Source organism: Orcinus orca, chromosome 13 (genome assembly GCF_937001465.1).
Source record: "Orcinus orca chromosome 13, mOrcOrc1.1, whole genome shotgun sequence".
Classification (NCBI taxonomy): Eukaryota; Metazoa; Chordata; class Mammalia; order Artiodactyla; family Delphinidae; genus Orcinus; species Orcinus orca.
Window position 1 is genome coordinate 59,972,835 of NC_064571.1, and position 27,334 is coordinate 60,000,168.

At 44.2% G+C, this 27,334-nt stretch overlaps 1 protein-coding gene across 4 annotated transcripts in view; it reads right to left on the minus strand.

Moving 5' to 3' along the window:
- Window positions 1-27,334, minus strand: part of TMEM178A (transmembrane protein 178A) — a 92,472-nt gene that overhangs the window by 21,119 nt on the left and 44,019 nt on the right. The gene's annotated exons all lie outside the window — the stretch shown is intronic.

Genomic DNA, 27,334 nt, shown 5'->3' on the forward strand with positions numbered 1-27,334 from the left:
TGGCTCTCATGTTTCCTCTCCATTCTCACCACTTCTCAAGACTCCTAAGGAGTCTTCACTTCACTCCTAAACAGTTGGCTAACTGGCCTCTTGGCCACTCTCTCCCCATTTTCCATCCCACCCTGCACACCGCTCTTAGATAAACCTGCTGTGTGAAGACCTGGGGCCTCTGGAGCCTCAGCTGCCCATCCGTAATGCAGAACATGAAAACCGTTAAGATGTTTGTTATATCCACCTGCCTTTCACAGTATCATGAGCTTAATATGTTTCTTTAAATTGATAACTATAAGTGGGACACAGCTTTACTTGCCATCATGTAACGTTGTATGTATTTTAGAATTATGTGTTTATTGAAAACTAAGGTGCCTGGCAAAAGGTAGGTGCTACGTAACTGTACACTGAATAGCTTCAACGCTGTGCCAATGTACCAACTTCCACACTTAGGCCAACAGGAGATGAGAAAATTTCTGGTGGTCCCTGAGAGCAATAAGCCTGGGGTTTTCATCATCCAGCTCTGTTTTGCCCCATCGAGAACATACCATCAGCTTCCCCTGAATCAAGCCCAGGCTACGGGCCCCTATCATCTATCCCTGCCCCCCAGCTCACTTACACTTACATGTGACTGGTCCCCAGGGGCTCCCCCCATCCCTCCCAGATGTGTCCCCTGGCAGTGTCACGCCCATTTCTTCCTATACCTACAGCCTTCACCTTAGAACGATCTACAACCTACTAAGCCCTCCAGGCCTACAGCCTTCATTCAAAAAGTCTTCCCCACGCATGCAGCCCATATAGCTCCCCCCCCCCACCCCGTTCTCTGGCTTTATTTTGATTTTAGAGGCTGAGCCACACAATCTGACTCTAGTTACTCAGTCTTCGTTATTTCCTAATAGGTCAGCAAGTCTGCCTCCCCCTGAATGTCCCAAGTTCCTCAATAGTCGAGGCTGTGACTTCTCTCTGGATCCATGACGTGTAAGAGGTTGCTGACAACTACAGTATAATTGATGCTTTAGGTCCTCTAGCAGATGAAAGTGTCAGTGAACAGTCTGCATTGTTTCCTAAAACATTTCAAAGGCAACTTGGAATTCCATAACTAGCCCATGGGCAGAAAAATGAAGAACGCTTTTCCTACCAGCTCTGCCTGTGCACATCCCGATTTAAAAGGAAAGATCAACTGTGGGGCACACAGGGCAGGGTGGCTACCATGTTCTTGTCCATGAGATTTAATTTCTGAGGGAATCAGGTGCTAAACAAACAAAAGAAAAGGTTTTCCTCATCCCCTCCTTGAATGAGTATGAACAGCCCTCGCTTAGATAAATAAACTAAGTACAGTAAGCTTAGTAGCTTAAAGATGACTTTTAAGCCCCAGATGACCAAAACCAGTCCTGAAGGGCAAACCCATCATGAAGTCTTCAGAATTGAAAGGAGAAAGATATAAAATCAGTAAATCTAGAGTGTTGACGTCCAGTAGAAATAGAATGCAAGTCACATATACAATTTTAAATTTTCTTATAGTCACACTACAAAAATAAACAGGTGATATTAATTTTAATATATTTTAACATGCAATCAAGATTTTGAAAATTATTAATGAGGTATTTGACACGCTTTTTTTCACACCAAGTCTTTCATTTCAAGCTCTCAGTCGTCTCATGTGGCTGGTGGCTTCTGTACTGGAGAGAGGAGATTTCCAGATGAAGGTGAATAAGACTCCAATTAAAGCAAAAGCAACTAAGAGCAAGAGGGGGTGATAGCGCAAGTGTCTGAAAGGTGTGAATGTTATTCTTTGCTTAGATTCTTTCTCCACAACATACTAGCATGTTCTGCTATAATTACTTCTTATTACTCATGGAGAATCAACTTCTTAGAAGCATATAATTATATTTGTGTTCCCTCTATACTCTCTTTGGAGCAAGACAGCATGGATTTGCATTCTGGTTTCACCGCTCACTAGCTGTGTGCCTCTGGCTAGTTCTTTAACCTCTCTGGGTATCAGTTTCCTCAGTTGTAGTATATAGACAGTAATAGTCCATCTATCTCATAGGAGGAGATACTTACATAATGTAATGCTTATATAATACTATTACTGTAAGCTTCCATTATTATTATTATTATTATTACTACTACTACTATTACTGTTACTACTTCTGCTGCTGCTACTTTATTTACCTGAACAAACCCAGACAACTGGACTATTCCTTAAAGGCAAGACTGAAGTGAGTTCCTTGAACTGTAAACACATGATCTCTACGGGCCAAAGAGGGAAGGTTCAATGCCAAGGCTGAGGGATTCAACCTATTGCAGAAAGAGTGAACATCATCACAGCAAGTTTTTTTTTTTTGAAAAAGTAACAGTGGAGAAAACCAGAAATAACTGTTCAAACAGGCCTGATCCTGTACAAAGGTGGAAATTCTCACTGGGTTACGGTAGTGGATGATGACTGGTTTGCTGAATTAAAATTTAAATGTCCTTTCATTTAGTTATGTTGCTGTGTCTACAATAAAAACGAATACAATATTTAAAACTTTCAAGCCAGGGATTCTCAGTTTCTCAGAACCATCAGAGCATACAGTCAATGATGTATCTGGTGGGTTGGGGATTTACGATTAGAGGCTGAAGAGAGGATGTGATTCTATGCGGCTTAATGGGGGATTTCAGCCCAGCTGGGTACTCTCTGCCTCTCTCTCCCTCCCCATTCTCTTATCCTCCCCTGCACCTTCTCTCTCTAGCAGGAGACCAGAGAATCGAGATGTGGAGACAGGCCCTGGCCTCTTTTTGCCATCTCAGAATTGCCAATGTGGGAAAGGGGGACATGATGATGCCATTGGAGAGAAGGCAGACACATTAATAACCGACACCCCATCCCATGCCTTGTGTCCTGAGCCCCATCTCATGTGAAACCAAATACAGCCATCGACCCAGTGGATGCAGGAGTCTCACACACTGTGGTATCTTCCCTCCCACAGGGGATACCGTGTTACAGGGACAGGCCAACAGTCACTTCTAGTTACTCTTGCTCTGGTCACAACATGCTGACCTCAGAGAGATCAATAAAGTCTGGACAAAAGCTGTCTTAATAGCACCTGGGTCTCAAGCTGTTGTTAATACACACTTGAAGTTAAAATCTCCTGGATTCAGGGAGACATCCAAATAGTCAGTGTGGGAAGAAAACCCAAGCTGTCTTCCCTCTCCCGTCCCCATGACTTTTTCAATTCGTGTGAATATGAATGAATATATATATTTTTTAATCGAAGGTTAAACATTTACACTCTAAATATCAGGAGAAGCTTGGGAATATGGGGCTTTTTTTGCATTTAACATGTGCGTATAAGAAGCAGCATGCAAGAGTGCAAACTAGAATGCTGGCTTTGGAACCAGCTGTGTGACTTAGAACAATAACCTGGACCACTCGGAGCCTCCATTTCCTCATCTGTAACATAGAGGTAATAAAACCTCCCAGAATTGTCATGAGGATCAAACGAGATAACATACATAGAGTGTCCTAACACCGCCAAGTCCATAGTCGATGCTTAATAAAGGACAGTGTCTATCCACCCCTTCCCCTCCCATCCCCCTTCATAGGCAGGACCAGTGAAGCATGAGTCCTGACCTGAAGGACAGCAGTAATTTTGTCCTCATCTTCAGCATTGGCGAAAAAAAATTAGTGGCCAAGTGTCAGTCACTGCCTTTTGCCAACAACAGTCAATCACCTCACCATTTATTCTTTCTTTCACTTACTTATCTGTCCAACAAACATTTATTCAGCAAGTGACTTTTAGACGGAGGACCTACTTTCTGAATCTACAATATAGTTCCACAAAAACTGAAAAGTAACAAAGTGCAACTAAACAACAACTCTGAAATGGGGAGAGGGGAAGGGAGGGAGAGAGAGAGAGAGGGAGAAAGCTATCTCCCACCTGCCACACGATGACCTATAAATACTGATACTTTAGCAATTTCCCAAGTACTCAAAAAAGAGCAGCGTACTGGAGAAAGGCTGCCCACTTTAGAGCGTGTTGGCAGTGTCCCACGGCAAATGATCCTTAGAAACAATGTACTCGGGCTTCCCTGGTGGCGCAGTGGTTGAGAGTCCGCCTGCTGATGCAGGGGATGTGGGTTCATGCCCCGGTCCGGGAAGATCCCACGTGCCGCGGAGCGGCTGGGCCCGTGAGCCATGGCCACTGAGCCTGCGTGTCCGGAGCCTGTGCTCCGCAACGGGAGAGGCCACAACAGTGAGAGGCCCATGTACCGCAAACAAAACAAAACAAAACAAAAACAATGCACTCTTGGCCCCTTCCAGGTGCCTTGATAGAATCCTTCAAATTGAGCTACACTTTCAAAAGTTTGTTTCCTTCATGAAGATAAGTCCTGGATAGAGCTGAATTGACTAATTGCTACTGTACCTGGAGATGAGGAAAGCAACGTCTGGTAGAGCTCATTTATGAAAATATAGACAAGGGCAATAGCTTTGCTCAGACTGTGAAAACATTTAAACATATTTGCTGCCGTGAACAATGTTCTTGTATCCTCTTCACCAGATGAGCTGCTGGATTTATGCTGGGAGGTGTCACAGATACACATCAAGATAAATGGAAACTAGGAGCCCCTTTAAAGCCAGCCTTCAGGATCTAAAGGGAAAGCCTATTCTATTGCTGGATCACTGATAGAATTGTACTCCTGGGCTTTGACAGATGATTGAAATCAATTTCCAAAAACAGTACAAACTGTTTTTAATTGATATTTTCAACTTTTTCTAAGTAATGATCAAGGCTAAGCAATGATTAAGCAAAACTGATAAGTTCGAACTTCACTCCCTTTTTTACTAGCGATACTTCAGTCCACCCTCTCATAGCTGGGTGGCCTGGTGGGTGCCAGAGACAAGAAGCAAAGGAGCAATAAAATCTCCAGATTGGATGAATTATCAAGGATTCGCTCCAACAAGAGCTGAGGATGGCACTCACCACCTTCCAGTGCAAGAACCTTACAGCAGAAGAAGCCAAATCTCAAAGCCATTTGCAGCAGCGGCAGGAAGATGACAGTCAGGACAGGACCGTTGTTTCTAGAAGCTTTTACACTATTTCCCATGTGTTCCGGCTCCTGCAACAGCTCCAGGCATCTCAAAATCAGGACATAAATCTGCAGCCAGATAAGCACACTTTTGAGACCCCCAGAATTGCTTTAGTGTAGTTATAGGAAAATGATAATCACGCTCTTATTTATTGTACGGCCTGTGATGCTGTATTGAAAGTGCCTTCTTCCGCATCCTTGTTAGTTACATAAGGCAGATATCCTGTCCCTCTTACAAATAAGGCACTAACTAAGGCACATAGCTAAATAGTGATGATGATAATTTACTGAGGACTTGCTATGTGCCAGGTTCTATCCCCCATGAGATAGGTTCTATTTTACAGAGAAGGAAACGGAGGCTCAGAGAGGTTAAATAATCTGCCTGAAATCCCACAGCTAACGACTGACAGAGCTGGCACTGAATTTGCATCTGCTTCCAGAACCAGTTCTTAGACATCTTAACAGACTTTGTCAGATGAGAGTCACTATGACTACATCTGATCATGCCTAATTAGTCCTCTTAAGTGAACAAGGACAGAGCAGGCGGGCACGGATTGACGCGTGGCATCGCTTTTCTCGTCATATTAATTTGTGTATTTCCATCCCCTTTGCTCTCACACTGCCCTCTACTCACAAGGAAGCACAAACAAAGACTGGAGGAAACCACTGTCTAAAGCGCTGCAGGCAAAGACTTCTTTCCCTGCTTGCCGAGCAGGTTTTCAGGTGCCTAAACCCCTGACCGAGGCAGAGGAAACACAAAAGGGGCACAGGAGTGGCTGGGAAGACAGAGGAAGGTGTGGGAATCATGGACGGGAAGGAGGGCCATTTGGGGCAGAGATTCCATCCCAGAGCCCCAGACCCACATAGGTCCCAAATTGGGGGAGCGGTGTTGGGATTCAATACCTAAAGCGAGGATTGGAGGGTGAACCTCCTCCTTGGCCAAGTGGAACCCGCCTCCGAAGGGAATCTCTGTTGGAGGGAAGGCGGAGAGGGCCCACCCCACAGATGCACACTTCAAACTGAAGTCCCCATCCTTTCTCCTACCAGAACTACCCACCTACCCACATAGTTCAAGCAGCCAAGATAACCGTCGGGTGCTTGAGCCTGAAACACAAATGTACCTCTGGTCCAGTTCCAGTGACAGCGTGAAGGAGAGCTTTAATTCTCTTTCTGTTTTCCACCTGCGCTTATCACATGTAGTGGTCACAAGTCCTTGTCTGCGGACGAGGACAGGATGAGATAACTTGCATAGAGTCCAGAGCTGTAGCTTATTTACTTCCGTGCTCATTGCACCTTATAACGCACACGTGGGTGCTCGTGCCCACACACACACACACACACACACCACCTTTCAGCCCACATCTCATCCAAACATGCCCACGAAATGTTTCCGACCCTAATTTTACATCAAGCAGCATGAATGGCATAGACAACTGGGCAGGAAAAAAAAAAAGTGCCAATAGGCAGTTTTGCTAAGCATCGCTTCAATCAGCTATTTGAGGATACGGTGCTAAGAACCCAGGAAGCAGGCAGAGTTGATCAGAATCACAAAAATTACAGGTTAACCCCCAGCCCCCATTCATCCAGTTGGGTCAGCAGCCAGGCCGTGAGCCTCTCCTCTGCTCCCCACACGGTCCCCCAGCCCTGTGCTCAGGGAGGCCTCTCCTTCAGCTGCCAGCTCAGCCCAGAGCTACAGCCCATTAGCATTCCTATCACTCCCCTCAGCCCAAGGGGAAGAACTTCCAGCTGCCTCATACTTAAGCATCACCCTCAGCGCCATAAGCCTGAGCCCGTGCATAATTGACAAGGAATATGCTGATAAGGAGTGGGGCCGTTCCAAGTTTCTGAAGGATAACTCGGTAATTAAAAGAAAAACCTAATTTAAGGAAATACGGAAGAAATGTTTTAAAACTCTCTGGCAGCATCCTTTATGGATTATTCTCTTTTCCAGAGACTTCTGTTCTGCCTCTGTCTGGTTTTCAAAGCCTGAGGCTGGATCACCGGTGTCCCAGGGCCTCCACAGCCCCCAGCCTCCAGCCTCCTCTGGGGGTAACTTTAAAAGCCCGGGACTAGAAGCAGAAAGGCCACCTCCGTTGCCCTGCAGGGCTCAGAAGTACCTGCGTTTGCTCAGGTCTGAGCACCTGGGGACTTCTTCCTCGGGATTTAGCACTGTGCCCTCCGAGGACCCTGGGACCCTGGCCAACAGCTGCCTCCACTTCTATCGGGCACATGCAAAAGGGCTCAGAGAACACCACGAATTCCCAGGAGCACCAATGTGCAGAGATAAAATCAGCCCCTGCAGGGCTCCCTGCTTCTGGCCGCACTGCTTCTCTCTGCCTGGCTGGTTTAAGGCCATACAACAAGCCAGCCAGCTGCCCAAATGCATCCTGAGACACACAAACGAACACCTGGGGCTCCACCACCACACACCAGGAGGTCTGTCACCTCCCAGTAGACAGCCTGGACCAGCATGTTCTTCATTCCACACAGCCCCCGCTCCTCGAGGTTGACTTAACATTAAATTATGGCCCTCCCCCCTGCTACCTTCATGAAAATATCTGAGTCTGAGTTCAAATGAGGCTGATAATGTTGATTTCATAGGCTATTCCAAGAACTATAGGAGATCACCTCTACTCCATGCGTCTGGCATTGCCCCACTTGGTGACTTGGGACGGACCTGGTCTCATCTAGCTTGATTTGTTGGTAGCTTTTCTAACGTCAGCTACTGGACCTTGCGATTTTCCCCCAAGCCAATCCTACCTATAAATGAAAACGAACACAAGTCTCACCCTCAGAGAGCTTAAAGTCTAGTGAAGGACAGTGGCATTATGGAAATAATAGCACAGACAGATGCCAAATCACAACTCTGACATAAGGGAGAAGCACACAGTGCTCTGAGAGCACAGAAGAGGGTGGCTGAGTGCTGAGGGAAAGGTGGAGGCCGTCCAAGAAGGCTGAGGTCCCAAGGATCATCAGAAGTATCCTCGTGGAACAGAAGGAAGGGCAGGTATGAGGGCTTTGACGAGGAAGGCCTGCGAGACTGGGCTGAGGAGATATCAGGGAAGATGGCGCTGGAGAAGAAGACGGGGGCTGGATCGCAGAGAGCCTGAACGTGGATCGAGACTTGGCCTCTATTGTGAGCCCCAGTGGAAGCCACCCCAGATTGTAAATGACCAGAATCAATGATCAGAATCGATTTTTTAAAACAAACCGGCCAGAAAACACTTCCCTCTTGCCCTAGCATGGAGAATGCCCTGGAGGGGGCCCAGAGTCATTTGAGTGATGGAGATCCAAGCAAGTCATTACAGAACTGTCCAGAGAAACAGGTTCCCGACGAGGGAAAGGCAGAGAAGGCCTCCCGCAGGGAACCTTAGAAAGGAGCCAGAGACAGCCAGGTCACAGGGGTGGTGGCATCAGAGGCAGGAGTGGGCATCCCAGATGGCAGAAGAGCAAAAGGGAAGGTGCAGAGGTAAGGAGCATTGAGAGGAACTGACAGACAGGAGGTTGTTCGGTGCTGTGTGAGATAGAGCGTGATGAGAACTAAAGAGCTAAGAGGAGAGGTTGGCAGAGACCAGGCAGGAAAAGCTCCTTCCCCCACACAGCGAGACCTCATCCAGCAAGTAACCAGGAGCTGCAGAAGGATTTAAGCAGGGAAGTGATAGGATCAAGTTTTATTTCTGGGAGATGATTCCGTCAGGTAGACAAAAAAGGATATGAGGAGAGGCTCGAGTAGGAGAGACTAGTGATTAGTTAGCTAGAAGGCGACGCACCCACATATTAAAATACTTTGCAGATATTAAAAATGATTACAATTGGAAAATTCTTGTGGCTCAATGCTGGATACAAAGCAGTATATAGCATATTATAGAAACATGTCTTTGTATATATATTTGCATAAAGACTGGATGAAAAGAAATCAAACTTTGAACAGGATTCTATAACTAAGTTGGAGGGCTACAGTTGATTTTTGTTTTCTTCTTTGCAGTTTTCTGCAGTTTCTATCATGAGCGTGTGTTTATGAAAGTTCATAATTAGAAAGAAAGATGTAGACTACATGGACGCAGCATGAATGGTCCTATCAAACCGATAGCAACAATTTACGTTTCAAGAGTGTGTGACACTTAGCGACCCTAAATCTTAAGTCACAAGGTAAACATCATTCTCTCTGTGTTCACAGAGAGAAAAATGAAAAACAGGGAAGCAAAATGATTCATTTAATATGACACAAAGGGTTAGAGGCAGAAGCAGACAGGAACTAGGTAGATGCATGTACTCTTGACCTGGTTCAATTCTTTTTTGCTGAGAAATTATTTTAACAGAACAGGTCATGCACAATCCAATAATTAAGAGAGCCAAAATAATTAGAACCAGCCCAACAGACTGCATGAGTATCAGCCCAAATCAGTAAAGAAGAAGTCAAAGCTGTGGATAAATAAGGCCTCAGGCTGCACTGCTACAAGGACTGTAATTCCAGAATCCTGAGAGCGATTATGGCGGTATTTTTCTAGAAGTCAGGAGGGGCCAGCCTTAAAAGGGAAGAAAGCAGATGTTGCTTCCACACTGTACCCATCCTCATCCTTCCCGATGGTGTTAAAAGAGAGGAAAATTCTAGCATAAGTGGGACACAACGGTGGCTCACTTAACTCCCATGCCAAAATGGGTGGCACAGTCCTGTTTCTCTAATTACCAATCATCTTCTGGCTTTTCCCCACACCCCCAGGAGTTAACATAAACACAATCCTGGATGAAGCCACAGCTACATATATTGGACCCTCCTGGCTTCCTCCTGCCCAGGATGAGCTCCTATCCCCCTCTTGGGCAGGGGAGCTGTAGCCCCAGGACAGCACCAGGCCTGACTGCTTTTCTCCCATGAGTGCCCAGAAAACACAGCAAAGAGAGCCCCACAGGAGACTGGCCCATGTGACATTCATTCATTCATTCATTCATTCATTCATTTATAAACTTCAGAAAAGCTTAGAGAAACCCAGTGGTATTTTTTAAATATGGCTCCTACAGCCTAAAATAACATTCTTGGCTTTGCTGGGTGGGAGAGGGGAGAGCGTGGGGAGGGAGGATGGAGGAGGTAGGAGGCCGCCCCAAACTGCCAAGCTTGCAGATTAAAGAAGTGCAAATTAGTCAGTGTCCACGTTTATGCTGAAATGGATGACACTGTATTTTGCAAGCTAATAAAGCGGCACGTACGTGTAAATACACAGAAATGAATAATCGATTTACATTTCCTTAAGCAACCCGCAAGTGGTCCCGAGGATCAAAAGAACAACAATTAACCAGAAGTTCAGCATCCATGGGTCCTAATTCAACATTGCCACTGCCAATCCCCCTGTATCTGCTTCATCTAAAGAAGGCAGTAATGGGCTGTCATGGTGGAGAATGGCTGCAAGCCAAGGCTGTGAACAGGATGACCTTGTGGGACGCCCTACAAATGAGGCTTGGCCCTGCCTGTCAGTCACCTGGACAGTGTCACGGATCCGCACACCTGCCCTCCTGCTGACACGCTTCTATTTCTGAGCCCTCTTGTAGTCCCTTGGGCTATGGCATTCCTGCCCAGCTCTCATTCTTATTTTCTCCTCTAGGAAGGATGGTCACAAACATTACATCATTCCATAAACAGGAAGAGCCAGACACCTTGATACTGTACTTATCCAAGGGCCGCTTACTGCGACACAGAACACCCCAAAGGCCTCAGGCAGTGACCTGAGGAAGTCATCAAATCTCCACGCTCAGGGCTGCCTCCCGAAACCTCTCACCTGGTGACCATCTGCCCTAACTTCAGACCTAATTCCAGCTTGCTTCATCCATGACCCCTGTTCCTAGCCCACTAGAAGCAGCAAAGCGGAATACAAAAAGGGACAGCTCGAGACAGACAATGGAAACAGAAAGAAGTGATATTTAGAAAAGCAACACACAAAAAATCAGAACCTCACAATCATTTCTGTGTAAAGGACAGTGTGCTGCGTCATTTGGTTCTGAGGCACACAGTTCTACACACCTCTATGTTCCCCAAGGGGACCTGGCTATTACATCATAGTTCATAGCAACAACCTTGAGTCATTCAGCGAAAGTTAAATTTAGTGCTCTCTGTTTCAGAAAGCAGAGATGTGCTTAATGCATTGAATAATATATCCATCCAGTCAGATAAAAACAAGTTTTTGAGGCACAGAAAGGTAGGTTTTGGCTCTCTGGAAAACTCACCCTTTCCTTCTGATGCTCTAAATAATCATAAAAGGTAATAATCTGGAAAACTCTTTGAAATCATGAAGTTCAACTTTAAAAATGAGAAGCTGAGATCTAGAGAGGTTTAAATGACTTGCCAAGGTCCCACGGGTGGCGGAAAAGCCAGGACCAGGGCCACAGCTCCCAGTTCCCAAGGTTGCTCATCTCCCCCACCGCCCCCTCCACGGGGCCACCTTCCCCTCCGTATACAAGCAGTAATTAACAGCAGTCCCAATGTTATTCTCCTCAATCACGTATGCTTAGTCAGAGAACGTGTCTCCTTTTTCTCTTTGTAAAAACCGCTCTGGGTTATGAGGAAGGAATCTGCTGTGTAAATTTAAAGTGCTTTTTCTCATGAATTCCATGAATATCACACTCCTCGTCATATGGCTTCTACAGAGTAATTTCAGTTCCCTAGTTCATAATCTCCCACAGACTTTGTAAGACTCTTCCTAGTGTTACTGTTTGTAAGAGGAAACAAACAAACAAAATTCCAAAAGAATGAAGAGACTTTCTAAGAATCAAGAGACCAAAGTTGGGCTTCCCTGGTGGCGCAGTGGTTGAGAGTCCGCCTGCCGACGCAGGGGACACGGGTTCGTGCCCCGGTCCGGGAGGATCCCACGTGCCGCGGACGGGCCGGGCCCGTGGGCCGTGGCCGCTGGGCCTGCGCGTCCGGAGCCTGTGCTCCGCAACGGGAGAGGCCACAACCATGAGAGGCCCGTGTACCGCAAAGAAAAAAAAAAAAAGAGACCAAAGTTAAGACGGTCATGTGATGACTCTCATTCTCCATGGGGTTGCCTCTTCCCCTCTCTTCCCCATCACCATTCAGTGCAGTGCTGTCAACCTGTTTTGAGCAGGTTCTTTTTTTCTTCCTCTTAGATAAACTTCTAAGTCTTCCAAATGACCAAAATGCTTATGATGGGGCAAAGGTGAGGTAGTACGCTTGCTACCTTCAGCCATATCCCCTCTTGTCTTCTGGAACTCACATTCTCTCTCAATAAGAATCAGCCTGACTGTGATGGGGATGATACAGATGATTGTCTCGTCTACCTCATCTCTGCTCTGTGTGGAAGGATTTAAGTAAAAACTGGTCCAACCCAGCATCAGAAGCGGAGCAGCAGATCTGCCATTATAATCATTGCCATGGATGCCTAAAGAGGTTTACCTGGGCGTATCCTTTCATCTACATAAAGGAAGAAATTGGGGGTCAAGGAAAGTCATATCATGTTCAAATTTTTTGAATAGGGCTTTCAGTGAAATTAACTATTATGCCAATTACAATGTGTGGCAAGCCACCTAAAATATCATCTGAGGGGAATAAAGAAACAAGCGAATAATCGAGATCCATAGTATGAATTAAAGTGGTCAAATATAACTTCCAGGTATTTAACACAGCGGATTATTAAATTCAGAAAGCGTATCTCTAAAACTTCTGAACAGCACGAATCGTAACAGATCATTGTGGATTTCTATTTAACTTCACGTGGCTTATGAGTATTAAATACTCTCATGAAGCAAAAAAGGAATAAACCTAGGATTTTTTTACCTGTAGTAACAAAAAGAAAGTATATGATTTCCTTTCTTCCATCAAAAGCTCTGAAACTTCTTCAAAAAAATTTAAAATGAGCAGGTAAGGCAAAATTTAAATTATACGATGCAATTTTCTAAAGGGTGCTCCTTTTTTGCTCTCTATTATGAACTCTAACTTCAGTTCCTAAAACCAGATATAACTTATTATTACCAATTCCCTGTGAAATCATCTAACAAGGAAAAAATTATACAGTTCAGTCCTTCCAACCAAATGGCAAACACAGCTCCTACGGAAGAGAATTCCTGGAACAATATAGAAAGTCCTGTTTTCTCCTTTGAAACCCTCAGGAAATGAAAAAGAAAATTAGCAGTAAGAAAGCATGTCGCATTCAAAAGAGCAAAGGAACGGCACGTGGGTGAACAACTGAAAAGAGACAAAGGCTCTTAGATTTGGATTGTCCTAACACTTACCTGCTTCTAGGGAGAACCGACCTTTTTCTATCCTTACACTTTGTGGAGTTAATTAAGCTGCTGTTTGCTGGGCATCCTGTAGTTACAGCCAGTTAATGCTCCAAGAGACCCAGCAGGTTACACTGATCCAACCTCTGTATGTACAAATGAGAACATGCAGATCTGCAGAGGTGAGGTGACTTGCTCAAGGTCACACAGCTAGTTAATAGCAGAGGGAAGAAGATGCCCCAAATCTCTGCCTGCTGTCACCTCAATAACCTTCAAAATAAACTTGCTGAGAGGGAGATCATTTCAGCACACCAGAAAAGCCACCAGTCTCTTGGAGAGCTATCTCAGCTTGAAGAGTCCGAAAAGCCCACTTGAACCCCAGTTGCTCCTCCAGGCTTTCTTTCAGCATACAGGAGCCTCTCTCTTAAGACGTCTGACACAGCATCAGAACAGCTCAGTAAAGAGCCTGATGAAGGACAGCCACCAAGAGTGTTTCAGATTCATTCTAGCTATTGTGCTTGCTGGTGAAAGGAAGTATGTAACTGGACTTGCAACAGTTTTACTGAAAAACAGAATATTTAATAAGTCAAAACTGTACAAGAAAATACTTGGAATGAACCTAGGAGAACAATACCCATCTATTGAGTTCCTAGTATCTGAAAACCACCCAGCTAGGTCCTGTGAGAGAACAAAGGAACAGTGCCTTGAAGGTAGGGACTTCCAATGGGGTATAAGCAGAAAGACAAGAAAATCGCAATAATAATGTAATCCTTTTGTTAAGGATTAAGAACATTTTATGAGGCAAATCCTCCATAAAAAGCACCCTGTTAGTTTTACGCTGATTTCTGGAATACGTTCAATATAAAAGCCACCATAAACGCTTCTTTTTTTACATATACTACTACTACTGCTTTTTTTTTAATGCCAATTACTTCATCTCCTTTGAGTTAATTATTAGTGTCCTAGTCTCTGAAAGATTAGAATAAGTCTCTCTTCTCCTTGTCCTTGAATTGAACGAGAAACTCTGGAGTGGGTGAAAAAGAATGGACCAGATATGACGGTGATTTGAATCAATCCAGTGGAATTTTTTTCAACAGCTATTCTATGGGAAGATCGCCACGTGCCAGATACTGAGCTGGGTGGCATCCATCCCCAACCTCAAGGTAGGGGGTAAAGTGGACAAGGAAATAAACCACAATACAATGTAGAAAGCACTATAATAGTACAAAGCACACTGGGGTCCCAGCTAATAAAGCAATTAATTCTGCAGGTAATGAGAGGCTAAGGGGAGAGTCAAGGAAGTCTAGAGAGGAAGTAACAATGGCACTAGGAAGCTTTCAAGGAAGAGCGACCAGATGGACAAGAGAAGGTGGCATTTCAGGCAGAGGAAACAAGTTCCACAATGACACAGAGTGAAGGGAACATGTATTGAGGGAAAAGCAAATGGTCTGGTGGAGCCTGACCCTAGATTTCATGGAGAAGTGTCTGGCTACACAACCAGAAAGGGAATTGGAGCCACACGGCAAAGGCTTTTTTATGACCTTCGAAGAAGTTTAGACTTGTAGATGTGGACAGTGCAAAACCATGAGAGATTTTGGTTTTGGTTTTGTTTTGATCACATTTTTTAAAGTGTGTGATTCCTTGTCCTTTAGTACGTTGTACAACCATCCCCACTATCTATCTCCAGAACATAGGTATCAACCCCAAAGAAAACCCTATACCCGTGAAGCGGTCACTCCACATTCCTCCCTCCTTGTCTTCTGTCTCTACGGACTGGCTTATTCTGGATATTTCATATAAACGGAATCTTACAATACTTTGCCTTTTGTGTCTGGCTTGCTTCACCGAGCATAGTGTTTTCACGGTTCATCCGTGTTGTGGCATGTACCAGTACATCGCTCCTTTTCATAGCTGAGTAATGTTCCATTACATAGACATAGCACATTTTGTTTATCCATTCATCAACTCATGGACATTTGGGTTGTATCCACCTTTTGGCTATTATGAACAGTGCTGCTATGAACATTCATGTATAAGTTTTTGTTTGAGTCCCTATTTTCCATTCTAGGGTATATTCCATTCTAGGGTATATTCCTAGGAGTGGAACTGCTGGATCATTGAGTCAGTCTATTTTTAACTTATTGGGGAATCCATCAGACCGTGATTTTTAATCAAAGGAAAGACATGATACGATTTTATTTTAGAAAGAGAAACCTGATAGATATTTAAAGAAACAAGATCCCAGAGAGCTGGTTCCCCAAAGAGCCACCCAATAGTTGTTCATTTGCTCCTTCCTGCTTTCCTCGCTTTCCTTCCTCCTCACTTGCTTTTTTTCTTTTTGAACCTACAAATTGGCGTGCAATCTGGTGGTCCAAATATATGTCCTCCCACATACCTTGTGGCTCTACACCATCTTTTGAGGCTTCTATGCTAACACCCTGCTAGCTCAGCCCATCTGCAATAGTTCAGATTGTTTTCTTGCTTTGTAATTCCTGCTCTAAAGAGGTATCCAGCTTTAATAAATAGGCCTCTCAGTTTCAAATGAGAGGTCCAAGAAGAGCACAGCAATTCCATCAGGAAAGGTGAAGTGCCCTGGAGTGGTCTGACTTGAACATTCCTGCCGAGATGCCTGAGCTCCATCAGAACACACTCTCCCTCCATCCCACTCTTCCAAACACAGAATCATATGTTGCTAAATAACCACTTCCTCAGGTGGCCTTCCAGGTGTGTAACAACACTGACCTCATCAATACAGTGTGTATTAAATTAATAACAACTGCACTATCAGATCTTGGAGTACATCAAAATCCCCTAAAATGCACAGTTTTGAACATTTTACATCCTTTTTTTTTTTTTTTTTTTTCCGGTACGCGGGCCTCTCACTGTCGTGGCGTCTCCTGTTGTGGAGCACAGGCTCCGGACGCGCAGGCTCCGGACGCGCAGGCTCAGCGGCCATGGCTCACGGGCCCAGCCGCTCCGCGGTATGTGGGATCTTCCCGGACCGGGACACGAACCCGCGTCCCCTGCATCGGCAGGCGGACTCTCAACCACTGCGCCACCAGGGAAGTCCTACATCCCATTTTTTAAAGTGCAATTATGAATAAGCCTCCTGAAAAACAACCATGCAGTCCCTGGGTTACCAGAGATTAAAGAGTCCCAAACAGCTCTTTGGCAAGCAAAGCACAGGGCTTTCAGGGTGCTCCGGTATGCCCATGAAGAAGAGCAAAATATGCCGCCCCCAAATATGCCACTTTGACATAAGAATTATTTTGAGCTGAAGCAATCGAGAAGAAGCAGATACAAGAAAAGCTTTCTGCCCTTCTCCTAAAAGCAGGACATAAATTTATAAAGGTGCCCCCTCTTTCTTCTCTGTACCAGGAGGGAAAGAAGTGAATTACCAGAGATAAGTCTAGACCTTTATCAGCCAGAGCTGGTACCAGAGGAATCTACGTAACGATCCTTGCTAATACTAGCCCTGATCTACCATTAGTTTCTCCTTATATTTGCCTTCCCACAATTTGTCAGCCCTAGAAACTCAAAGTCCTTTTCCTTTGTCTTATCACTTCCCTAAAAATGTATTGTTCTTAAAAATAAATAAATAAAAAATAATTTTAAAAAAATGTATTGTTCTTTCGTTAAGATGCTATAAAAACCCAAGTTCTAACCACCACTTTGAGTTACCCATCTCTGAGGGCTCCATATGCACGTTAATAACTTCTGTTTTTCTCTTGTTAATCTGTCTTTTATCAGTCAATTTATAGGACCCAACCTGAGAATTTAGGAATATAGTGGAAAAAGAGGTTTTTCCTCCCCTATTCCCATGAGGGCAGGATGTGGAGAGAGAATACAGTAAATCTGGAAGAGCTAGCAAGAAATCGGGGTTCTCCTCTCAGTCCTGTTCTCCCTATGGAATGATCACAGGTAGGACGGAACTGCCATTTGGACTTTCCTGCTGTGGCAGGCACTATGGCTGTGGACACAACAGCCATGTCTCCTGAGCTAACAGTAGCCAGACTTTATTCAGGTGTCAGGCAGGCAAGTGCTTCCTGGGGAGACTGAACCCTTAGCCATTGTCAGGGGAAGCTTGATTGGTCTAAGGGAATCACCATAATCCCATTCTACTCGCCAAGGATTGGTTTAGGAATGGTCATGTGACATAATTCTAACCAATGAGGCCTGTGGGAAATCTTCTGGGAGACTTCTGGGACGTTACACTCTTTTTTTTTTTTTTTGGCGGTACGCGGGCTTCTCACTGTTGTGGCCTCTCCCGTTGCGGAGCACAGGCTCCGGACGCGCAGGCTCAGCAGTTCACAGGCCCAGCCGCTCTGCGGCATGTGGGATCTTCCCGGATCGGGGCACGAACCTGTGTCCCCTGCATCGGCAGGCGGACTCTCAACCAGGGAAGCCCTACGCTCATTTTAAGAATGGTTTAGGAAAAGGGGGCATGGCCTCTCTCTCCTGCTTTATTAGCCTTTGAACTATTGCTATGTGATGAAGTGACTGACACTCCTGCTGACGACCAGCAAGAGACAAGCCTGAAGGCAAAATCGCCCCTGTTGCGACAACTAAAGCCCAACAGAATTCAATCTTTAATTAACCAGCCTAGGTACAGGCTTCCTCCAGAGTTCTTGTTATGGGAGATGATACACTTTCCTTGTAGGTTAAGCCATTTTTATTTGGGTTTTCTACTATTCGGCACTAAAGGATCCTTAACTGATAAACCCACATATGTGAGTGGATGAATGTTTATCAAGCACTTTATTAATTGCATTTTAAAAAATTAGACTGACAACCCAAATTATTATGTTTCATACCTGACCTTTTCAGGAATAAAAGCAACTCCGGAAAGCTAGATATATGGGAGAATACTTAGCCAGGGGCGAAAAAAATTAGGTCTGCCATTTTAACCTGCAAATAGAACTGGAAGAGTGCTAAAACAAGAACTGTGTGATAATTTAGGAAATAAAAACATGCTCTCGAAAATACCTATGCCACAAATTTCCGAAATGAAAATCTGGGGCATATTAGTAAGAAGCATCAATTTCTCCCATGGCATGATCGAATATGACCGCAGAATCCTCTTGTATGTGTGGTTTACTGAATAGTCAGCTACTCTGTTTAACGCCTTTCAGGGGCTCTCAGACAGATTTATTTCAAGAACTCTGTCACACTTGGAGGGCAAACAAAACTGTGACCTTTTATGATTTCTCCTGTCATTTTTTTTTAACTTTCTTAAATCAGGTATGTTGGGACCTGTTCATAAGGCTAACAGGTAATGAGTTATTAATACAGCTCCCAATTTCCAAATCAGTGGTGGTGCCTGGGGACGACTTTGGGAGACTGAAGTACGCATGCTCACAGTGTCCACCAGCTCCCTGTACCAGCCTCACCCCTGAAAAACACACAACCTGGATAAAGCCCCCACTCCCACAGCCCATCAGATGGCTGTCTCTAAGCCTCCTCTATACAAGATCAAAGGGCCTCCCCTGTCCAAAAGCTAGACTCCGTTTTATAAATTAAAACTGATCGAGATTATGCTGATAACAACATGCCCTCCGTCACAGGCATTCTGAAAACACGCGCTCAGAGAGAAAAGGAGGGAGTCAGAGCTGGTATGCTAGGAATTGCATGTGATTGACAGAAGTCTGTAGGGCACATGAAAATCCTCTATCACGGCATCACAGGAAAAAAAATTAGGTGAGGATCACGGCTCAAAGTTCCTTTCAACTCTGTGAATCTTTGATTCTACATGTGCTTACCCATTTTCCTCCAACCAATCTGAGTTTCTTTCAGAAAGAAAAGGTAACACTGAGGAAAAAAGGAAAGAAATACATGACTTTGAGGCTTCTTCAGCAGACATCTTCTGGCTGGATTTTATCTTTTACTGCTGAATAGTAAACAGTTTCCTTGTGCCCTTTTTGTTTTGTTTGTTTCAAACACCTGAACAGAAAGACAGTATTTTTCAGAAACGTTCCTGTCAGCAGTCACTGTCACTTCTCCTGCCACTCTAGTTCAGCCTCTTTATTTGTCTAGTATTTGTTCGTTTTAGCTTCTTTCAACCAACACTTCCATTGTCTGAACACCAAACAAACTCTCCCTAAAATATGTTAGGTGCTAAGGATTAAATCACCTGGAATAAGTGATTAAGTATCAGGGGCATAAAACAAACATACTGAGCTTCAATTGGCCCACACTCAATTATTATCATTGACCATTGTATTTTTAGTTTCTTCCCCCCTTACAGTTTATCTTCCGCTAGGTCAAACTGTCTCTCTGATGATGAGTTCCATAATTTTTCAAACCCATGACAACTGATCGATTCTGTTGCTTTTCAGGATAACCTCCTTGAGTACCATTTAACAGGATGCCCATGCTGAAAAATTCCATGACAACTGTAAACATGACTGTAAGCAGTTTTCAAAATTGTGAGAACATAAGAAATGGCATTCGAACTCAAATTAACCAACAGCCCCATCCGCCTGCTCAGACCCTCTTCCTCACTACTCTGGGGGTCCTTAGAGAAAGCACAACCTCACGGGGCAAGGAGGATACCGCACCCGTGTTTTTCACTGAGCAGCCTCTTCTTTGCAAAAGCAATTCGTTTCAACACTCATTAGTAACATTTGTTGACTGATTTCTGAGTGAAGCAAATGTTTACATCCCCCGCACCAAACAAAAATTCCTTAAAATGTAGACAAGAGAGATCCAAGTCATACAGCCTCCCACCCCTACCCTCACGCCCCACTCTCCCAATCTTGCCTGCTATAGACGCTAAGGATACAAGTCAGTGCTTACTGGCATGGCAGATGGAGGCATCAGTGTTGATTTACAGTTGAGGTACCTGTCGTAAAGGGACAATGAAGCCTTCTGGAATTATCTATACATCCAGAATTTCCCACATACTTCTGGAATCACTTCCCCGTCTACCTATGTGGTATCAAATAACCCGGAGAAACCAAAAGGGAACATATTACAACCTTCTGGTCCTTGAAGGAGAAATGAGTTGATTGATTTTTTCCCATGAACAAAATACTTAAAAGTCTGAACACTGGGGGACATCCAGCAAATTACAGAAAATAATTCAGTGTGTCCTCAGTCAGTCAAGATAACGGAAACTGAAATATGGTTTGTATTGTTCCCCTTTTTTCACTTGCTAATGCATTCCCTGATGGGTGTCCCCATGACATTATTATTTGGTCTGCAATCAGCTTATCTGGCTGAGTTACAAGAAAGATGGAGTGCAGCCTGTAGTTTCCCCGTACTCTGCAGCAAACAAAGGCTGTCAGCTTCAAGAGGGCCGATGTGGGCTCTCTCAGGCTCCAAGTTCAGCTACATCCTTTTAGTTAAAACTTGCAATAAAACAGATTAATCACTGCAATCACTTTTAACCACAGGGAAACACTGTAAAAAAGTGAAAAAATAAACCATCATAAATTTTACCAGGTTTTGAAGATAAAGTCCATTTTCTACTGAAAAACGCCTTTATTTTGATAAAAATCTTTACAACCAGTTGTGCAAAGCTTTAGACAATAGCAATGGTGTAGTGGGTTTTTCTTATGGGTTTTTAAATTTATTTATTTATTTATTTTGCGGTACGCGGGCCTCTCACTGTTGTGGCCTCTGCCGTTGCGGAGCACAGGCTCCGGACGCGCAGGCTCAGCGGCCATGGCTCACGGGACCAGCCGCTCCGCGGCACGTGGGATCTTCCCAGACCAGGGCACGAACCCGTGTCCCCTGCATCGGCAGGCGGACTCTCAACTACTGCGCCACCAGGGAAGCCCTATTTTTATTCTTTTAACCAGCAAATAATACAGGAAAATGGGCCTCAGATGGTCACACAATTGAGTGTCAAAGAAGGACAGTGGAATCTCTCTGAAAGACAAGGTGGACAGACACAAGAAAGATGGACTCAGGAATAAGGGCACAGTCAACCCGAGGTCACAGTTTGCTTGGCAGAGGTCAAAGGTCAGTAACCTGGGGTATACCACACTGCAGGTGGGCTCAAAGAGGAAAGGAGCGTTCACCCTTGGTAACTGTTGGGAAAACCCTAGGACCTGCCTAAATTCCTTCAATGTGGCCACTCCCCATGGTCTCCCATTTAGCATTGACACTGGGAGACTCGGTTACTCCCTCAGTGGAACGTAACTTCCAGATGCTCCCCAAACAAAAGCATATCTTCTGTGGTAATCAAGAACACTTGCAATTATGAGCAGTCTGCCTGATGGGGTTTAACGGCTCATTTTGAGCTTTGAAAAAGAAAAATGAAGAGCTAAGGGAAAAATCACAGCCACTCGGGTATAACTGGATGTGAACTTTCGATGGCATAGCCAAAAACTCTTCCGTTTTTCCCCTCAAGGCCATTGCTAAATGTTATCCATGAGACATGGTGGATACAAATGGCACTGACTCTGGCAATTTTGATCACAAACCACTTAAAGCACCAACCACTTTTGTGTTTATGAATCACTTTTAAAAGGTGACTTCCCTGTGCAGATGGAAAGAATGGAAGCAAGTATCTTTTTTTTTTTTGATAGCAGAGAGGCGAGTAAGAATCTAATTTCTATGCAAGATAACCTTCAGGAGTGTTAGCAACAGGATGTGTTGAAACATAGGGTATCACACTCGGGTAACGCTGTGCCTAAGGTCAGAAATGATACAGAAATAAAATGCATCTTCTTCTGTCCCCTGTGCAAGATGAATACGTGTGATACAACGGTGGCCTAGGAGACCCACCACAGAGGTCAGCCATGATAGTAAACAAACAGTCCTTCTTCTTCTGCCCAGATGAGAAACTCAGCTTAGCTGATGTGCAGTGAGAACAGCAGTCTTCCAAGAGGAGTGTATACATGCCAGGGGGTACACAAGCAGTCCTTTGGAAAGTGTGGGTGAAAATAGTTGAACTTCTTTTTCTATTTATTACCCCATCCCTTCAAGGTTTGCTTTTGTCTGTGTTTCATGATGTATATGTCAGGACAGTCCATGCACCTGATTTTAAAATGAATAAATATAAATTACATAGAGTGAGGCTGAAGACAAGTTTGGAGACCACTGCCTTGAGAAGTAAAGAAAGAAAAAGGAAGTCTTAATGATACCCCCAGCACCCCCAAAACTGAGGAATCCCTTTGCCAGCAGCATCTTCTGGTCCAAGAGAAGGTCTGAGAACAGTATGTGAACAAATGGGTCAGGGAAGAGAAACAGTGCTTGCCTCTCAGATTTCCCAGATACATCTGCTCTTGGGAGATAATTATTCTAACACAAATGATACTTTGGTCTACAAATGAGCTGGAGAAAATCATCAATCTATTTCTGTGTCAGGTAGAACGTAGTGGGTCCTGTACAGACTATTAATTTCATGGAAAATAAGCCAACAGGGGAAACAGATATATCATTAGCAGAGTGAAGAAGAGACCCAATGAATTCCTACCAATCCTCCTCCTTTCTTTTACTTGCAGAGAGCGAAATGACAAAGTATTTATGTCCTACTGTCTTTGATATCTCTGTTTATCTCATTAAAGGAAAAATGCTTCTGAAACCACAAGGACATGCTGTATTTCAAGTTTCAAGAATTCAATCCCAAATGATTTATCCAGGTTAACAGTATGCCTACAGAATTAGAATCTTCACATTGCTGAAATTCTATCACTTTTAATTTCATAAAAACAAAACACTACAACATTCATTTTCCTTTCGTTTATTGCAGGCAATATATAATATTAGGGTTTGGTTTACATAAACAAAGTACATCTATTTGAAAAATAGTGTTAATTGTTTTTAATGAAATTTTTTAATTAAAAAATTTTTTTCAATTAAAGTTAAGGCTAGTAAGAACAGTTGGCACTTTTGATATCATTTCAATGACTAACTCCTATTCAAAATTAATTTCTCCAAAGTTCCACATAATGTATTCATAAGACTCTTCAATGTTTATTTATTAAACTCAGTGTTTTCAGTAACTGAAAGAAGCATTATAGAATGTTTCCAACTGAGTCTCCTTCCATCTGTCCTCCTATTTTACTGTTCAACCAGTAGTTTAAAACCTAAGAATTGCACTTGGAACAGAATGGCCGGGCGTCCCCCAAAGGGTACAGCTCTCCATCACTCTGCACTGTATTTTCTGTCACGTACTTACCAGCTCTAGCAGCTTGCACAGCGTTCTTCCCACAGCCTACTAAGAGTAATGACTATATAATCCACTAGAAAATAACTCCACCACTTGATATAAACTCTATTAGGGCAGGCGTTTTTATCCATTTTGTTCAATCCTGTATCTTCTATACCTAAAACAATACCTGGCTTTCAATATATATTTATTGAGGGAATAAACTGGATGAATGAAGGAATAAAGAACCTACTCTTCTTTTTTGCGTTACGCGGGCCTCTCACTGTTGTGGCCTCTCCCATTGCGGAGCACAGGCTCCAGATGCGCAGGCTCAGCGGCCATGGCTCACGGGCCCAGCCGCTCCGCGGCACGTGGGATCTTCCCCGACCGGGGCACGAACCCGTGTCCCCTGCATCGGCAGGCGGACTCTCAACCACTGCGCCACCAGGGAAGCCCAAGAACCTACTCTTTAAACCCATTCTCTCAAGTTCCTACCACAAGGCTCCTTCAACTATTCTAGCCCCCCTGTTGCTGGGTGGAGGATGACTTCATTTGCATACTTATCAGAGACTGTCTTTACGGTGACAAGCAAAGCTTCCTTAGCAACAAAAGTTAACTGCAAGAAGGGTCTATGTATGGAAGAATAAGTTAGTCAATTGACCAGCTCAAACACAAAAGAATCCCCACATGTGTAGCCGAAATCTCCCTAATATGACCTTGCACATAACAGCCTTTCGATGGGCATTTGTTTTATTGGATAGTAAACTATGATAATATAGTGTGAACTTAATATCTCTACAGCATGTGTAAGTTCCCATGTTATCCCAGTGGGCAAGATAGTGAAATGTGGATTAGTCAATACAGTAAGAGGAAAAACAACAGTATGCAAACTGTGCTGGTGGCTGGTCTTTCGTCAGCCTGGGAGAGTAGCATCGAGTTCTAGTCTTGGTCCTTAACGGATTTATCTATAACTTTACCTCCATTCTTACTGAAGGTCCTGGTTGGAGGTCCAATCTAGGGGAGACCTTCTAGGGTCACTCTGGGCTAGAAGTAAACAGAATCATAATGAAAGGGTGACAATCAGAGTTTGATGATTTTCCCAAATACTTGTCCCAAAGAGACCGCTGCTCTTCTGGCTCATGTGATTTCTCTTAAGTAGATGAACACTACAGAGCCTATATGTTGCACTTCTAAGCCAATCTCTTATTCTCCACATTGTCTGTTTCTTTTTCCTCTACATCTCTCAGAAATATTTTCCCAGCCTCCAGGAAATGCAAACAATTCCAATTGTGAGAGGTCTTCCATATTATCAACTCTACATTTTCCCCTCTGTAACTTTCACCCACCTCCTGGCTTTGTTTTTGTTTTTGTTTTTGCGGTACACGGGCCCCTCACTGTTGTGGCCTCTCCCGTTGCGGAGCACAGGCTCCGGACGCGCAGGCTCAGCGGCCATGGCTCACGGGCACAGCTGCTCCGCGGCATGTGGGATCTTCCCGGACCGGGGCACGAACCCGCGTCCCCTGCATCGGCAGGCGGACTCTCAATCACTGCGCCACCAGGGAAGCCCCCACCTCCTGGCTTTGTGCTCTAAGTCCACACGAAGAAAGGCTGACCTCTTTTTCCCTCAAAAGCTCATTAAGTATGTCAGGCACTTCTTGTGGCCCTTTCCACCCCTCCCCACTCTCCCATCTGAGTCTACTTTTCTTCATTTCCTATCATTAACATTTCTAAATCTTAGGACTCATAAGGTAGTTCAGAGAAGAAAGTAAGAATGAAATGTGGGACCCTAGTTGTCCAAAGTTTTTAATTAGATGTCATGTTGATTTCTAGTTATACAGGGCTCATTTAAGACATTCATACCACAGCCACAGATGTCAAAATACACCACAAATGCCAAATTCATATCACAGGTGCCAAAACAAAGGTAATAATGTTTACCTAACATGGGTGTCAAAATAATCTGTTGAAATTATTCTTAGAATCACAGAATTTTAAAGCTGTTCATTTCACCCATTCATCTCACAGATGATGAAACTGAGATCTAGAAGAGTTATGTAGGTAGCCCAAGGTAGATGAGTAGCAATACTGAAAGTACTTGAGGCCCTTCTGGCCATCTCCCAAACAACAAATTATGATCAAGGACGTAACGTACTGAACGTCTGTCATTTCCTCCAAACTCCTCATGTCAATAATGTCAGGCTTCCCAGGAAGCTAAATTTACATTGCTATTAGTACAACAATGACAGATTTTAGAACTAGAAAATCCCCTAAAGAACAGTGAGCCTTCCTACTATGAACTAGAAAACTGAAGGCCAAGGAGGCCTGGACACTTGTTGGAGGAAGCCCTGCGATTTAGCAGTAGAGCCAGCAATGGAGCCCAGGTCTTCTGATGACAACCCAGAACTCTTTAGTATCCTACAAAAAGGATTAGCTAAACACCATCAGTATTACAAATCTGAGATCGTTTTTTTTTTTTGTTTTTTGGTTTTTTTGCGGTACGCGGGCCTCTCCCGTTGTGGAGCACAGGCTCCGGATGCGCAGGCTCAGCGGCCATGGCTCACGGGCCCAGCCTCTCCGCGGCACGTGGGATCCTCCCAGATCGGGGCACGAACCCGTGTCCCCTGCATCGGCAGACGGACTCTCAACCACTGCGCCACCAGGGAAGCCCTGAGATCGTTTTAATACAAACTTGCATTTATGAGTAGAAAACTATAATTCTTTTAATTAGCACACAAGTTCTGTCTTAGGAAAGTGCTAGGCTGGACAACTGTTTGTCAGAAAGATGTAGAAGAAGGGAGTCAACAATGGGGGGGAGGTTGGATTGAATGACCGCTAAAGTCCCTTCAGCCTCTGGGGTTATTTGATTCTGAACTTCCCTGGAGCTCGGCACCTCAGCTAGCTAGCCCAGGTGGGGAGGTGGGGAATGGGCAAGTGTCCTCTGGGACACCCTCTCCTGCCTGCCATTGGATTGAATGAACTCTACCCTGCTCTTTCAGGCATTATTCTATATCCAGTTTACATGCAATCAAATACTCTCGGCAGAGGAAGAGTGTAAGGAAATGCAGCTCTGTCATTTCCAGAGACAGACTACACTGCTTAGCTTTCAAAATTGCCTTGCCTAAGCGAGCATTCCATAACCAAACCTCCAAATTCAGCTTTTACAGTTTGTTCATGTACTACGCTACTATCCAAATTAATTATGCAGCATCTTCACGAGGAGAAATCAGATTTGGATGTGAGTTAGGAGAGGAAAGACTACAGCGCCCTTCCCAAAGGAAGGTTAGTGTATCTGCTTCCCCCCAAGAGCGCTGGAGTCCTTCCACACACAGACAGATTTCAGATGGCAGTCCCCAGCTGAGCTAGCCATGGGAAGGAAGAAGTCGACATGTTTGAGAAATGAGGAATACGCCAACGAACAACACTCTGAGGCCAACATGTTATTAACCCCCTCCTTTCCATGCAATTCCATTCCAAACCGGAATTCAACACAAATCTGCTTCTTTGCTTTCCTGAATGGCTACTAAATCTTTAAATGTACTGATTTTAGACGTCTTCTTTTTTCGCAATAATGAGTCCCAGGGAAGAAGGTGGGTTGTTTTATTCTTTCCATCTCAGAGAAAAAGAATTTGTAATACGGGTCAAGCTCGGAAAGTTAGAAGGAAGCCTCAGCAGTAGGACTGTCACACTGAATATTCTTACATGAATGACATTTACCAAAAAAATTCAAACGATCCGATTACGCACATGGGAGCCAGGTGTCACCTAGACCTCAGAAGAGCAAATTGATGCTCTACAACTCAGTGTCAAATAACAAAACAACAACAAAAACAGCCTTACGAGGTATCACAAATTTAAGAGAGAGTGATTCTGTAGAGACTCCATGTGCAAATACGGAAAGCTCTACTTTAAAAGGCTTGGACAGGTTTTCCACTCTCTTCGCCCTCGTGT